The 15829-nt window shown below is 38.8% G+C and overlaps 1 protein-coding gene across 1 annotated transcript in view; it reads right to left on the reverse strand.

Moving 5' to 3' along the window:
- The window catches only part of PDZRN4 (PDZ domain containing ring finger 4), a 235540-nt gene that overhangs the window by 59839 nt on the left and 159872 nt on the right, over window positions 1-15829 (reverse strand). The gene's annotated exons all lie outside the window — the stretch shown is intronic.

Genomic DNA, 15829 nt, shown 5'->3' on the forward strand with positions numbered 1-15829 from the left:
TAGAGAGGAATCTTGCTGTTCTCAGGAGAAGGAAGAAGAGGGAATAAGACAGAAAAGAAGCTTATATCCTAGAATTGTAAACTGAACTTCAGTCAGAGGAACGGAAATTATCTTTGTACTGTTTTTCTCCACTTTCAGCTACAAAATAAAATTTCCTTCCATACTGACTTTTCCTACCTCTCCTCTAGCGTCTCTCTGACCTTTTTGGAAATAGATACTTTCAATATTAAAAAAATCACTAGCAACTTTGCCCCATCTCATTCATGGGAAACCATAGGGAAAAAAAAAGACAAAAAACCCCAACAAATGAGAATTAAAATAAACCATGAACAACAAAGCAAAAGGCTTAACTGTGGTTCACACACCTTGTGAAAAGTGAACACACCCACCTGAGGCTCATGCTCTGACACAATTACAGCCTTACAGCTGGAATGGCAACTAGAAAACACACATCCAGACCCTAGAGGGCTCAAGCCTTTGTGGGACTTTGCTCTAACCACAGGGCCATAAGGGAGTGTGCTCTGGGCAGCTCTGCTGCCACCAGAGGAAAAGGGCAAACGGCTGGTGAGGGTCATGAGATGAGACACCTCTCTGAGCAAAGTGCACTTGGACACGTGTGCTCTAATTTCCTGCTGGTTCACCACCATGACCTGTGGGGCTGCCTCTCCTGTCCCTGGAATGACAGCTGCTCCAGCCAGTGACAATGCACCCCTGACCCAGCACCAGTCTTCGTTTGTTTCACTGATCACTCCTGTGACACAGAGGGTCTGCAACCCCCATGCAGGATAAAGCAAAGGCATGGAACCACCAAAAATCACAGGCATTTCTACTTTAGAAGACAAATTGTCCTCTCCAAGGAATGTTTCAGTATCTACAAACTAATCCCTCAAAGATTTTTGCTGAGAACACTTCAGCAGGAATGAGTAAGAGCAATTTCAAGAATACTGATGGCAGACAGAAAAACAAACACTGTGGAATTTGTAGGAGCTCTTTGCTTTCTCAGTTCCATTGCAAAACTCAGCCCTAACTTTTTTCATAAATCATGAAGAAAACATAGCCCCAAGCCACCTCCTAGCCACACAACAGTTAGTTCAACAAAACGGGAGTGGGATGCAAACTGCCAGACAGCACAGAAAGATTCCCAAACTTTTGAGGACAGCCAACAAGAGCCTGTACTTCTAAAAACAAAGACAAGCTGCACACTGAAAAGCAAACACCTCCATCTCTCTAAGTCCCTGCTGCTGCTTTTTTTACCATGTGTGGTTGCTACACTGTTTTTTCCACGTTTACTTCATCAAAACAATTATCATCTGCAGCCTTTTGAAATTATTTTCCAGAGATAAAACAATTATATCAAGGACTAGTAAAAGCTCTTCACTGTTCCATATCTGCACAAATTACCTTGTATTTCAGATGATTTTATGTACATTTAATCACTACAGATTAATTAGATGGCATACAGCAACCAGAAAAACTGAAGAGCTAACTTCAGTTTAAGTACACATGCGGCTAACTCGTGGCTTTTTAGAACAATTTTAATTAAAAGTTCTAGAAAAACCATCCAACTGAAAAGATTGGGAGCTTTGGGATAGGCTTAGCATAGCTAATAATTTTATATCAAAGAAGCCTTTGGCTGTAATAAAAATCTATTTTCCTCTGGTAATAAATATATACAGAATACCTAATTTGAAAAATTTCACGTGTACAGAAGATCCATGCCGAAAAGATATCATTGTAACCCCAACCTTCAGAGAGCAGGTTGTTTTCCTTTAAAATAGGTAAGACTATTTTGAATTCAGCTTTAAATACTATGCCATAACAGCAATTTCTGAAAAAGATGACCCAAAGTGCCTTGGATTCCTCCAGAAAAGGAAAAATAATCTAAAGTGACAGTAATTTTGAATGAGGCTGACTTTTCCAGTGAACCATGGGGAGAATGCAGGAAATGTCCCACCGGCTCAGACCAACCACCCCTATCCATGTAGCTTGCTTCCAGCAATGGCAAATGCTGCTCAGAGTGAGCACATGAGGCCAGCTACTTTTGGCAATCCATTCCATGTACCCTCCCAGGCGAGCATAGAATTTTACAGACCATCCTTTAAAAATGTCAGTTGCACAGAGAATCTGAAATACAGACTTTTTCACTTTGTTTCTGCATAGCACAGTATAATAGCTGGCAGATTTCCAGCTCTAGGCAGCCTGGCCAAATGCTGGATTTGATCCACGCAATCAGATGAAAACAGCCCCATTAATATAATATAAACCTTCCAGCTTTGCAAGTCACAAAAACACTCATCCGTCTACTTACACAGTGACAGCCAAGAGCTGCTACAGCATCTTTTCTACTAGAGACTTCCTTTCATTTATATGACACAAATTCCCAGTTGTGCTGCTGTAACATGTTTTTCATGTGGTCCTGCACTGAATTATCTCCACTCCTTTATACTGGGTAGATGCAAGTTTAAATAAAATAGCTACATTAATATAACATGATGCATCTTCTGCTCCTAAAATATCTAATGTTCTAATATAAATAACAGCTTTGACTCTCTGCTTTCTTAGATGGGACAGAATGCAAAGCATTTTTGCTGAATTGAAATATTTCTTTCATTTGTAGTTGTCAAAGTACTTTCTTACCCTTTTTTTCAGTTAACACAAGAGACTGACTAGAAAATTATCGGTCTGATGCACCCTTCTGAAACAATTAAATTGGCAAACAGATTAGCTATTGATCTGCTAGCAAATGTATATTGATGAATACCAGCTTATTGGGAATTAGTGCTGAAATAAAAATGAATGTTTCATTTGTAATATATATTATGTGTATATGCACATTCTGCACTGCAAATTCTGGTCATTACAACAGAATTGCAGTAAATTTATAGATTCTTGCTTTACTGTAAACCCATTCCAGTACAGCTGATCTGCATAGATTTTGGGAGAGATGTTATTGGGAGACTAGCCATTAGTGCTTTTCCTGTAGTAAAACCTAATGCTGCAGTTTCTCTTTTGTTTTCTTTTCTACCTTCTGTGTGTATTACAAGCATATTCTCTCCCTTTCATATCTAAGAATCAAAACCTGCTCTCCCTGACAGTCACACACATGCAGTCTTTATCAGCATGTTGCACAGATTTAAGGTTGTTAAATTGGCAGCAGGAAGTTTCTTCAAAGTCTTTCCCAAGGACCCCACTTTCATGGCCTGCTCTTCTAGCAGGACACCAAAAAACTTTGGTGCTGTAGTCAAATAGTTGAAACACATCTCTTAAGTCATCTTTACATCTCAGCTGTACTTTGTCTGAAGTGTTTATATCTCAGATGGACTTTGTCTAAAGTACCTATTGCAAAGGTATAGAATTTAAGTGATTTCTCAGTAAAAGTGTGAAACACATTTAAGTATAAATACTCTTATTGCCTTCCAAGATTTACAGTTAGACCTTTTCTCCATAGCAGATAGTCCTAGGGATGATCAGCACGTTCATTAGTTTTGTTCTTGTCCGTGCAAAAAATGTCTCTGGAACAGCATTCTTCAAACTAATTACAAAGGCACTGACTCTGCATATTTACTTTGTAACCAGCATTTCCTAACAGCAAGCCATTCTCAGTATCCAGACACATGTTTCTTCATTCTGTTGGATCTCACTGTTGCTAGCTGCACTTCGTTTGGGATATTTTCCATTGCCCAACATATCATCATTATTTTTCAAGACACTGATAGTGGATATATTTGGAATAAAGATATAAATACATATGTCTGTTCTCCACACCAAGAACATGCAGAGGAAAGCACAAGTCAACAATTCGTATTTGGGCTCCAGCTGGGTGACAGGCTTTCTTGGTATTTTCCATCCAGCCCTCTTTTTATATGTGTTAGGATATGTTAGCCTTACTCAGGCAGTTTGTTCTATAAACAGTAAAGGCCAGAAACATCTTTGCAGAAAAGACGGATGTTGAAGAATAGAATCAATCAAACCATAACCACAGAATTTGAGGTATAAAACCCTTCATTTCCACCAGTGAATCTTCCAGAGCAAGACACTTGTGCCAAGGTGTAATACCTTAGAACTTATCAGAAGATAAGGATGATATTTTAAAGTAGTCAAAATTAGCTGTATTGATCCACAACTGTGCATTTAAGAAGCGCAATAAAGACAGATGAGGTGGTATGTTCACCTACACATGGTACCAATAACATTTCATACAGCACATCCTGAAATGATAGAAATCTTCCTATCTGTAGCACTTACTATGGATGTCCTTGAGCTTTGCCTTCTGTTCCTTTACTCAATTGTTTCCCTCTGCATATTTCATGGAAAGGAGACTGGAAAGAGGAGTGCTTAATAAATGGAACCATTAAAAAGATTGGATTGCTCTTGCTTTCATAGGCATTATTGCAGCAGAAATCATTCATCTATTCTGCTCTGGGTAAATTCTGTACCTAAGACTTGGTAAAAATACAAGTGCATCAAGACAGTAAAAATGGTAATCTGATTGATGACCAAAACTAATCAAAATGTTGCTTTATAGGTCCTTTTGCTGATACATACCTTCAGGATCTGCTTTAAGAAGATACCAGAGCAACTGAACATTAGAAAAAAATCAAAACAAAACATGTATACACAGCATGTCAGAATATGTATGACTCATTTCTACTGCAAGAAAGTAAGTTATACTTGATCTCATCTCTATTGTTTTCAAAAATGATCTAATAACACAGCATTTTTCTGTTTCAGTGACACACAACACAGTGCTAGTCATGGTGTTATTGCTACTATTATCTAAAGACATCAGAGCAAAGTACATAGAATGGGATAATGTATCTTGTACAAGAAAAGGTCACGCAGCAGTTCCACAATTTGCTGATCCTAAATATATGTACAGTTGTATTACTCTGCATTATGGTCACATTTCTGACGTATTGCCAGCGTGCATGACAGCAAGTTTATGGTACAGTGCCAATTACATGACATTGTGGGAGAACAGACAAAAGTTGAACCAGCATAAATTTAGGATGGTGCAGACAGATGATATCTGATTTGGTATTAAGCATAAGCCTGCTGTTAGGAAATTAGCCAATCAACATTTTTTCCACAAAATTGAAAGATGAATTTTAACACAGTTAATGGTATCTGAGATGCAGCCACAGAATTTACTCTCTTGTATTTATGAGCCTTGGAGCTGCATTTACTGCATCACTGAATGTCAGCCCAAGAGAGAGAGGGAATATACATGGAATTCAGCCAGGAAAGCCTTTCTCCTCATCCAACACAGGCACAGCAACTTGAACTGAAATGAGGACCAGAGCAGTTGCTCTGATTTAAATGCAGCTGTATTAATTACACAAAGGCTAACAAAAGTGTAGTTAGCACATGTAGAGCAAGAGGTGATGTAAGCAAGGAGGAAGAACCCAGAGAGAAGAACAAGGAATCAGCAGGTTGGAAAAGTGAAGGGCTACCTTAGTCAGATGTAGATTATGAGTTAATAATATAATATGCTCAAATGTCTCTATCTAGTTCATGATTTGGGGTATGACTGACATTTTTCTGTCTCCTATGCAGAGCTTCCTGTTTTCCAGGTCCAGTTATACAACAGATTTTATTACATTTGTAGAACAAGTTATCATAGTAGTTGTTTTTTATTAATTGATGGAGATTGGATCCATTGTTAAAATGGAACAAAAATGAGATACTGTTTCTCTAAGACTCTAAAAATGAAGTTTTTGTGTAAAAGAAATGGGAAAAAAGAATCTGTTGCTATTGCAGGACAATACCAATTAAAGATGGATTTAACAAGTTCTAAAATAATATTGACTACATTGGCACAAGGTAATGTCAAACCACATCACCAATTAAGAATAGAGAAAATAACTGCAAAACTTGAACAAAGTATACAGAGATAATTAATCCTCTAATTAGGATGCTAAAATTAGATCAGGAGTTGAAGGGTGAAATTCTTAAATCTTCCCTTATCTATGCAGAAGAGTTTCCATCTTTTACTTTTTAAGAAATTATTCATCTTTTCAGTTCTGGTGTATCAATGCTTTTTTTCCACAGGTATATGACAAAGACTGTAAATCACATGTGCATGCCTGCTCTTGAGAAATTTCCTGTCTTAGTTTACGAATGTACCCACTCAGATAAACTGGAGTAGCAAATGCATCAAAAACATTCTTTGGATTTAGTGCTGAACTGAATTTCCTGAACTTATGAGGAATTCAATGCTTTTTAGGATATGTCTGAAAATCAAATCCTTTACATGTTTTCTGCTCAGGAAGCATTAGGTTTTTAGCATCAGTTATGCAGAAGTCTTGCTTATGGAAGCTTGTGTCCCATATTTAGATGTTCTCTGCCAAAGACAGAAGTTCACTATTGAAATTACTGAGCAGAATCAGTCTTCTGTCATTCTTAAAAAAAAAAAGTTTTAAAAATAATGAACTGCAGACCTAGGTCTTGAAAAAATCCAGAATTAACCACCAGTAGATCCACTAATGTGAGTCAAGACTAGAAGTATCATCATGTTGCTGGGGAAGGATTAGTGTGAAGAGAAACAGAAAGGGAAGAGGTGAAAACAACCAGATATCTGCTACAACTTCAGGACAGTCTTGCACCAGGGAAAAGGTTTCAAGACAATTTTATCTGTGCCTCAGGGCCACAGTGAGCCCATTTTTTAGTCAAAGAGAAAAGACAAGAGATTGGCTGCATCAGTTTTACAGTAAGTCACACTTGAAAAACCAGACTAAGTATTCCAAAGTTCAAACCTGCCATGACATGATCAAATGGTCAAGACAGAGAAATACTTAAAATACAACGCATACCACATGTTACAAAAAGATTGACTTCCAGCTCCTGCTACCACCTGCCCTGGTGGCTAAGTCCTGGCTGGTACATAGGCAGGGTAATGGAGAGCAATGGGAAGCAAACTTTTAGGTTTTCTTCTTCAAACCAAATCCAGGAATAAACGTGTTTCAGCTTTTAACTCTCACAAGTTTAAAGCCCATCTGTAGTTATTCTCTAAATTAGAAGAGGCATCAGGATCAGATACAGTACATTAAAAAAGAAACCCTGTAGAGAAAGGCAAAGCTTGCTCATTCTTGTTATGGACCACTTATAAGGTCTTTTTTTGGTGTTCACATCTTTGTTAAGAGTTATTTAATTTTTTTTAAGCTGCACGACTTTTATTGGTGAGTAAAACAAGAACAGCAGGATCCAGCTCCTATCTCTGTAATTCTTTCATCTGCTTAGCTCACTGTATTAGCTACTTTCCCTGAATGGAGAATGGGGGAAAAGTTCAACAGCAGACTGACATAGTAATGAGGACACAAAATATAGATGAAAAGAATACATGCCTAAATGTCTGATGAACTATATTAGCATATAAATGCAATATATGTACAACAGCAGCCTTTGAATTAAACCACAAAGAACACTGTCTACTTGATTAGTTGTTTATTTTTCCTTTTGAGGGAACACATCAGAGCCACAGATTGATACTTTAATAAGGAACATGAAAACCTTTAGTCAAGATTAAAAGGGCTAGTAGTTAGATGTCATAATTCATGGATACTGATTGTGCAGGACTTTGACAAGAACCATTAATTGTCACCATGTAGCTTCCTTCTGAAGTCACATACTCAATTTAGTTCTAGTTCTTACAAGATGTGGTGGGATCATTAAAGGAAGCTTGGGGCTAAGCACTGATAATGGGTGTATTTCAATATTCTTAGTACTTTCACAAAGGAACAGTATGTCATACATCTATTCTATGTATTGCACCTAAACTCTCTAAAGGAAAAAACGTCTTTTTGTTGTCTCCACTGTTACCTAGGACAGTGAGGTGTTAGGGTTTCTGCACTCTTTTGCAAGCCTGTTGTACAGTAGAAATCTAAAAAAAACCCAAAACCACAACACAAAAAGGCCCAACTCACAGACAGCTTTCATATTTCCTTTGTACCTTTTGGACTAATCTTACAGACTGACTACTCTTTCACAGTAAAAGGAAAAAATAGAAACAAAAGGTGTCTTCTTTATTTCTTTCTCTGAAGGTTTCAGGAGTTCTAGAAGGTAAGATAATTTTTTTCTCCAATGACAGTCAGAATGGATGAACCCCCAGATTAATGTAAAATTAAACAGAAACGTTGCCATTCTCCTTTATTTCTTGTCTGCAGTTGCTTCAGAGCAGTAAAACAGAAACATGGCAACATAAACAGAGGCTAAATATGCCCATGCAGGCACAAAGAAGAGGAAAAATTCAACATGAGCACAGGTCTCAGTGCTCATTATTAAGGCAATAGCAGGGTTTAGGTCAAATAAATCAGCATAAGAAAGGAATGGAGGCAAAGAAGGTCCCCTCAGGACACTGTGTCCCTCCTGCCTGAAGGACTGGCAGGTTTATTCCACTACACACTTACACCACTATAAAACCACAAGACAGCATCCACCACACCTGCCTTTTAGATTTCTGAAGTGATATGTCTAAGTGGCTGCAGGCTTCCTTTGAAGTCTGTGGGGAAGAGGGCAGCTTCAAGCCAGTGCATCTGATCTACTTAAGCTCTGCTAAGGAAAAGCTTAGCTGCTCTCTCATGGTGTTTGTTTCTTACCTGTTTGTCCCAGTTTCAGACACATGGTTGAAATAAGGAAGATGAATCTTACTCAACCATCACTCATTTCTTGACAGCTTGGCTGTTGGCCTCAATGAATTACTATTTCATCTAGTGAGCAAATGGGCATCAGCCTCCATGGAGAGGAAAATATACAATTAAAAAAAACAGCAAGCGCATCATTAAATAAAAAATAGCTTAACTAACAATCCACCAGAAGTTTTCATTCAGGTAGTCTTACTTCCACTTCCATTTTGCTCACTAAATGCAGACGTTTGCTAATTAATTGCTTTCAGTGTTTAAATGGCTAAATATAAATACTGTCACTGTTCACACAGGACCACTTCCAGTCTGGCTTCAGACAGATACTGAACTCAGGATCTGGCTCTATGCCTCAGTCACAGGGTTTTTGCTTTTTCTTTTCTTTCCTCTTTTCTTTTTTGAGAATGAGTGCGAGCTATTTTTCAAAGTGAGACAACAAAACTGGTATTATTTCAGGGTGCTTAAAAACGGAAACTAATTCACTCTTCATAAAAAAGGAAACAAAGCTCTAGAAGAAGGTTAAGCACTGCAATATCCCCTGAGGTTGGCCAATTACTTTTGCTTGATTTGGAAGATTCAAATCCTGCTTTGTTTACAACTCATTCTATATTATTTAACACATTATTGCTGTTGACATCACATTAATTAAATAAGCACAGAGACAGATTGTTCCAGCTCTTGAAAACAGAATGAATAAAAGACCCCACAAGAACAGATTTCTCTTCCTCGCACATTGCAAACACCAGATCAGAGCTAGAAGTATTTCCCGTCACAAATTAAATTGGTACCTACCAATCTTTCAGCATCTGAGCAATTTCTGTTTTGATTAGACACAGCACATGATAAATTAAAACCTGCCAGAAGTTTCATAAAGGCATTCCTGGAGCTAGTAACTGCTTCCTGTGTCTCCCTCTCAGATCACATGCACCACAAGGGGAATTAAGTGGACTCAGAGGTCACAGGAAACTTGTGTAAAGGAGGCAGTTCACTCTCAGCAGCCCCTGAGCAGCACTGATTCCAGACTGGAGTCATGTCCTCCTTCCTGTGCCCTGAGGAGTTGATTTAGAGCAGTAAAGGAGAAATGTATCTGGGAGAAAAACCACAGAAAGCAGTTTCTAGATAGTGAAAACCATCCCATTTATACGTTTACACACTGATACTCTGGCAGGGTGCCCTAGGACAGCTAATGTAGGTACACTTACCATTCAGTGGCTACTCATTAGTTCTTGATGCCACCAATGGAACAGGGAGTATTTCCTTTGGTTCCAGCGGACCATGAAGGCTGCTGCTGAGATCCTGTTTGGGATCAACAGCAAAGAAAGTACCTTGTTGGGCTACACTGTTCTTAATCCCTCCCACTCAGCACAATCCATCCAGAGCAGGACTGCTAATGTTTTGTCTCCTGCTGAAAAACTACAATTTATCTCCTCAGTATTCTCATAATGAAGACTCTCTCTTCTATGCATTGATTTCAAGAATCAGAATAACTGCAGATGTTTCTGTTGCAGACCTTTCTCCTGCTGCCTTTTATGCACCTTTTTGTCCTAAGTCCATCCCCTTCTCCCAAGCTAACTCACCATCTCTTGTCCAAGGCACTCCCTCCATGACCTCTGTATCTCCAGATGTTCGATCGTAACGGGTGCACTACAGACACTTCATTTGTTTCATAATGGACTATGGGAGCACCTTGGAATGACCACACATATTTCAGGTGCGCTATTAATATCAAATAAACTATTTTAACACATTCCTAATCTTTCTTTAATAATCCATTCTAAGTAAATTATCTTGAAGCAATGCTGGACTATGATTGATGGGTCTCTCTATAAAATCTCGCTCTTGGCTCAGCACAAAAGAAATACCCTACCGATTACAGAAAGCTCACCCTGGATATTCAAACCAGCTCCTTGAAGAAATAAAAGGATGGAAGGGAGACTGATGTTCCTGAAAGTAGTTCAGTGAGACTTGCATTCTCTGTGAAGCAAGACAGATGCCTTCCTCTGCCTGCTCACAGCGCTAACAACTCACCCTGTATATGCATCACCAGAGTTATCACCAAGTGCAGCATCACTGTACATGAAGTAGCAGCACTTCCATGCAAACATCCCTTATCAGAATTGTATTTGCACATCTACACAAGGTGACTGCTTTAAAGGCAGGGACATTTACTGGAAGAGCGTGTGCCCTATGCTACTTGAATTATTGATCAATTACAAACAGATTACTAACGGCTCTGAATCGTTAAAACCTTATAATAAATCATGTAGATAAATAAAACATGCCTAGGGTGAATAATCTTCTTTCTCTCTTCCTCTGTCTGAATTCACTACCAGAAGCATGGTACTAACCTATTTATACTAAGACTACACTCTAAAAGCCCCAAGTCAATATTTAAAAAGCTAGTGGTCTTGTGAAGTAAAAAGAGCACTTCCTCAGGCTTTATTATCTCAGCTGACAAAATAGGCACTCCTAATAAGTTTACCCTACAATACCTATGCCTTTGAAAAAACTCATCATAAATAATTGGTAAATATGGTAACAAATTTCTTTTTTGTTTCTTCTAAAGTATTTTCTTCCAGCAATTTTAACAAACACAGAATCCTTGAAAAATGCAGTTACATTATTTAGCAATACAAATCACTATACCCTAATTCAGCAAAGGAAACTGAATAATTAAAAGAAATAAATTGGGTCAGGTAAGGTAAGTCACAGTACCAGAGAAATTAGCTTTGCTAACCTATATCTCAGCATTAGTACGTTTCTGATTTCACAACAAATTTCTGCTCTTCACTGTAGCTTAATTAGCAAACAGACCCCTTTTTCATTCCTTAGAAGGAAAACATTTAGATTCTGGTTCAAAGGCTTCCAATGCATAAAAAAAATAGAAAATGTGAAGTTTAAAAAATACTCAAGATCCTAAATAGTTTGCTGGACCTAGGCCCTATTGCTCATGCCATAGGGCACTACTTCATGTATCAGTTCTCTGCCTGCTGCTTTACTTTGCTTTACTAAAGGGTGAGGTGAATTTTATTCACTGAATAAGCCACCAAATTTGGGATCGACGTGGGTGGTCTCTAAAATTTTACCACAGCCATTGTCTAAAGAAAAAGGAATGTGTAGAGCATATAAGAAAAAGGCTAATACTCCAGATGAAGTAGTTGGCTTTTTAATTTCCAATTATAAAGATAGGTCTCTAACCTTGCTGACTGGAAGTGAGTTGGTGAATACTTGAAATAAAAAATTTGACATGAATTTGAAAGGACCAGTCATTCTTATTTCCTCTCAAGTCACATCAGATTGTGCTCAGTGAAACCAGCATTAACCAAATCTAGCAGAAGTCACAAATCTCTTATTTCACTAAGTCATGATGTTGGTTGCTTAGAAACTTAAGAGAATATTACCAATTGTATTTTACTGTTTATTTTATTTTCTCCAGAGCATAACCCAGGCTCAGCAAGCTTCACACTCTTTCAACTCACATAGAGGTCTCTTCAAGGGAAGATACCTTTCTCTTTATTCTAAATACCTCTGAGTCTACAAATAAATGCCAGTGTGGATCCTACTACAGAGATGGAGTCCTTATCACCACCCACATTGCTACAGATGCTTCTACAGTCACAGAAGAATGGTAGTAGGAGGACAGTGTTACACACCTCTGGCACAGAGACTGCCCTAATTTCACAGTCTTCCTAGACACTTCAGGGCTGTGTCATTACAGAAGTAACATAATTCATCCCAAACTTCAAAGCATTTTTAAACTCAGAATAAATTTGTATGCTGTAATCCAAGCAAATATTATGCAAGTGTGACTTCCACTACTTATTCTGCAATTGCTCATGCAAGAGGCAGACTCAGATATGGAGCTGTCAGTATTGTGACTATCAGTGCCAAGAAACAAACCACACCAACTCTGCTGGGAATATCAAAATTAAAGAATACTTCAAGCCTTCACCAGGACAAGTAAAGCCACAACAGAACCCTTCCCCAGCAATGCAGCAGACATCCTCTCTTTCTGATAGAAGTTCTCCTTGCCTGATCTTTGAAGGATTTTGATGGAACACTGGGAAGTAATAATTTATCTTGTCTTACCCTAGTCATGTCATCACTTTTCTATCCAAGTTCATCTGTATGGGATTGTTAAATAGATACAGCTTCAGCTAAGTGGCTCTTTTGGCACTTAAAAAGGGAGGATTTGTACAGTGGAGCATCCTGCAGGCAGGAGCTGACCAGTCTGCTCAGAGCAGGATGACAGGGAGGTCTGACAGGGAGGCATGTGCTGAGCAGGCCGGCAGGGGCCTGCTAAGGAGGGCCCTTCCAAAAACTGAAATTGGTTACAGGAGCATGAAGTATGCTCCTCTTGATGCTACAGATAGTAAGAGAGTAGCAGGTTGCTACAAACACTTTGTGTTTTATCCTGTTCTCAGGGAATGTAGAAAACCCAAAAGTGCTTGCATTGCCACTCGTACACTACTGCCCAAAAGCATTTGTATTCTCATACACATACAGGGATGGACATGTTCATAAGGAAGCACAGATTAGTATTATCAATGTATGTTAACATGCTAACAGCTACACAATGTGGAGGATTTACTAGGAAACTGAAGTACTCTCTTTGTATGAATGCATAACACTCTGTGCCTAGAAGAGTTTGTATATCAGTGTATAAGCAAAATAAACAAACAAAAACAAGCAAAAAATAAACTAAAAGGAGAATCTGTGGAATCTGCTGTATCAGCATACTATTTATGTCCTCATCTCTTTCTGTAACTTACTACCAATGTTAAATCACATCTTTTTTTTAAGACTATAATTAGTGCCCCTTTAATGATTTAGAGAATTATGTGCAACTTCAAGGATGAAAAAAAGGTGAAAATCCTTCTAAACACTGGAGGAAACTGGACCTTATTTTCAAACAAATGTTTCTGACTCTACAGCTAATGGAAAACAAACAAAATCTCAAATACTGAACATCTTTGAAGATGTCAGCGCTTTGATTTTAATTACATGAAACTCTGTCTAACTAAGTCAAACACACATCAGTAATCCCCAAATGGATTCCTTTTGTTACATTTCAGTAAACCCCATGTGGATTCCTTCATTTACTTGGGAAAATAAGGAAATATTTTCTTGCAATGTATTGCTTTTTCAGAAGAAGAATGATTTTAACTTTAGGATTGCTAGTTAGTCTCAAAATAGCATAAATTATCCTGCAAACACTATTTACACAAAGGAATATGAAATTCTATCACTTAAAATTAGTGGCTTCTGCTAAGATTTATGAAAGCTGTGCAAGACATCAGGGAATCCTCCAAAAGCTGTTTTAACCAAACTGAGCTGAAATAATTTCTAACTTCAGTGCTTTTTTCTACATCCAGAGCCAGAAAGTCAGTCCAATCTCTCAAGACAGGTTCCAGCACTTTAAGACTAAGGGTTACTTTACTGATGCCACCAACAGTACAGAGAGGACAGAGCCAGGCCATCCTCAGCAGGCACCAGTCAAACCAAATGAAATCCCAGTCAGACATCAGGTAAAAAGCTTTGCCACAAGGATGGTGGAACACTGGAAAGGTTCCACAAGGAGGCTGTGCAGATTCAATCCTCAGAGAAAGCCCTGAGCAACCTGCACAAAACTGGCTCTGCTCTGGGAGGGAGCTGTAGCTGGTGGCCTGTAGCCATCCCCTCCAACTTAAATAGTCCATGAATCTGTTCACAGTATGTAACACAAGGGAAGAGAAATGAAGAGAAATAAACAACTTACCAGCCAGCTAGGCATTTTAAGGAAAAAAAACGTGGCCTTACCTGAAAAATGTAAGAGAAAGCAAAATGTTAACAATTCATCAAAATCAGCAGGGTAATGAATTGTAGTAACTCTTTGTACATAGACAATATACACAATTATGCCTCCACAACACTGCAAACATTTCCCCCAGTATGTTCAAACTCTGTTCAGACTTTGTAAAAGAAGACAGCTATGCTGAAATGCATGCCAGGGTCTCCCCATAACTGCACCTCCTGCAGCTTATACCCACAGCTCTGGGAAGATAAGTTTGTCATCTATAGGCTCTGTGACCTGAACGTTTTCATACTCCCTCACTTTCAATTTCATCAGACATGTGCCAACATTTCTTGTAGACAATTTTACCTTCAGTCCCTGCTGAGGATCTGTCCACTAATGACCATAATGAAACATGCTTTGTGTGAGAGCCTGTTCATTTATTTTCATTCCCGTGAGTGCCTTCAGAGACCAGTGTTGCAATCACGGCTACTTACTATTTAATTCCCAGCCAAATTTATGGCCAAATTGAAAAATGGATGCAGACTGCCTGATGCAGGATGCTTTTGTCTGAAGTGTCCTCATGGAATCATTATACTTGCATTAATCTTTAATCTGCAATTAAACAATCAGTTCTATGTAAAGGATAGCTGCAAACAGATCTCCTGAATGTGTACTAGGCAATATATCTTAATGGATGTATGCGTGCTGTCGAGGGTCTGCAATTAGGACAGCATCCATCATTGGGCCCCAGGTCAGCAAAAGGTTAGGGGAGAACCAAACCTCCCCAAGGTGCTGAGCATCCTTCCACGCTACCTTCCTGCTCTAGGGCTGTGCCTGCAGCAGCAGAGAACATCGAGAGAAAAGCCAGGTGGGGGTGGGAAAGGAGATACAATGGATTAAGGCATGGCCTCGCTGACAAATCTGTCTTGGCAGAAGATGCAACCTGCTTTGAATCTGTTTCTTTCCAATTAAGAGACCTGCTTCCAGCTTGGGCAGATGCTTAATTGGAGACTGAGGCTGCCAGGCAGGCACCAGAGCCATGATCATTAACAGGTAGTTTGAAGCCATTAAGGTGCTCCTGCTTGTCAATTCCCCTCTCATATACCACTGACATAAATAAATGCATCTTTTTCCCCACGGCAGCAAACTCACCTTGTAGGGAGATTTGCACACGTGTGTCCTGCAAACAGTCTCTGGTTTCTGGGACTGTGAAGTTATCACATTAGCACCCAAGGCATGTGATTCAGCAGGGAATAAAAGGGGCCTTTCCTGCCCGGTGTCAGTGTAATATTAGAATGGTACCAAATGGCCTCAACAATAGGTAAGCAGAAGGGCATCTGTTTCAGATTTGACTAAAATTGTATAATTAGATCTTGGTAAGATATCCGTCTGCTCATGTGTGGTTTTATCAAACACT

The sequence above is a fragment of the Prinia subflava genome, chromosome 4, assembly GCF_021018805.1.
Source record: "Prinia subflava isolate CZ2003 ecotype Zambia chromosome 4, Cam_Psub_1.2, whole genome shotgun sequence".
Taxonomy (NCBI): Eukaryota; Metazoa; Chordata; class Aves; order Passeriformes; family Cisticolidae; genus Prinia; species Prinia subflava.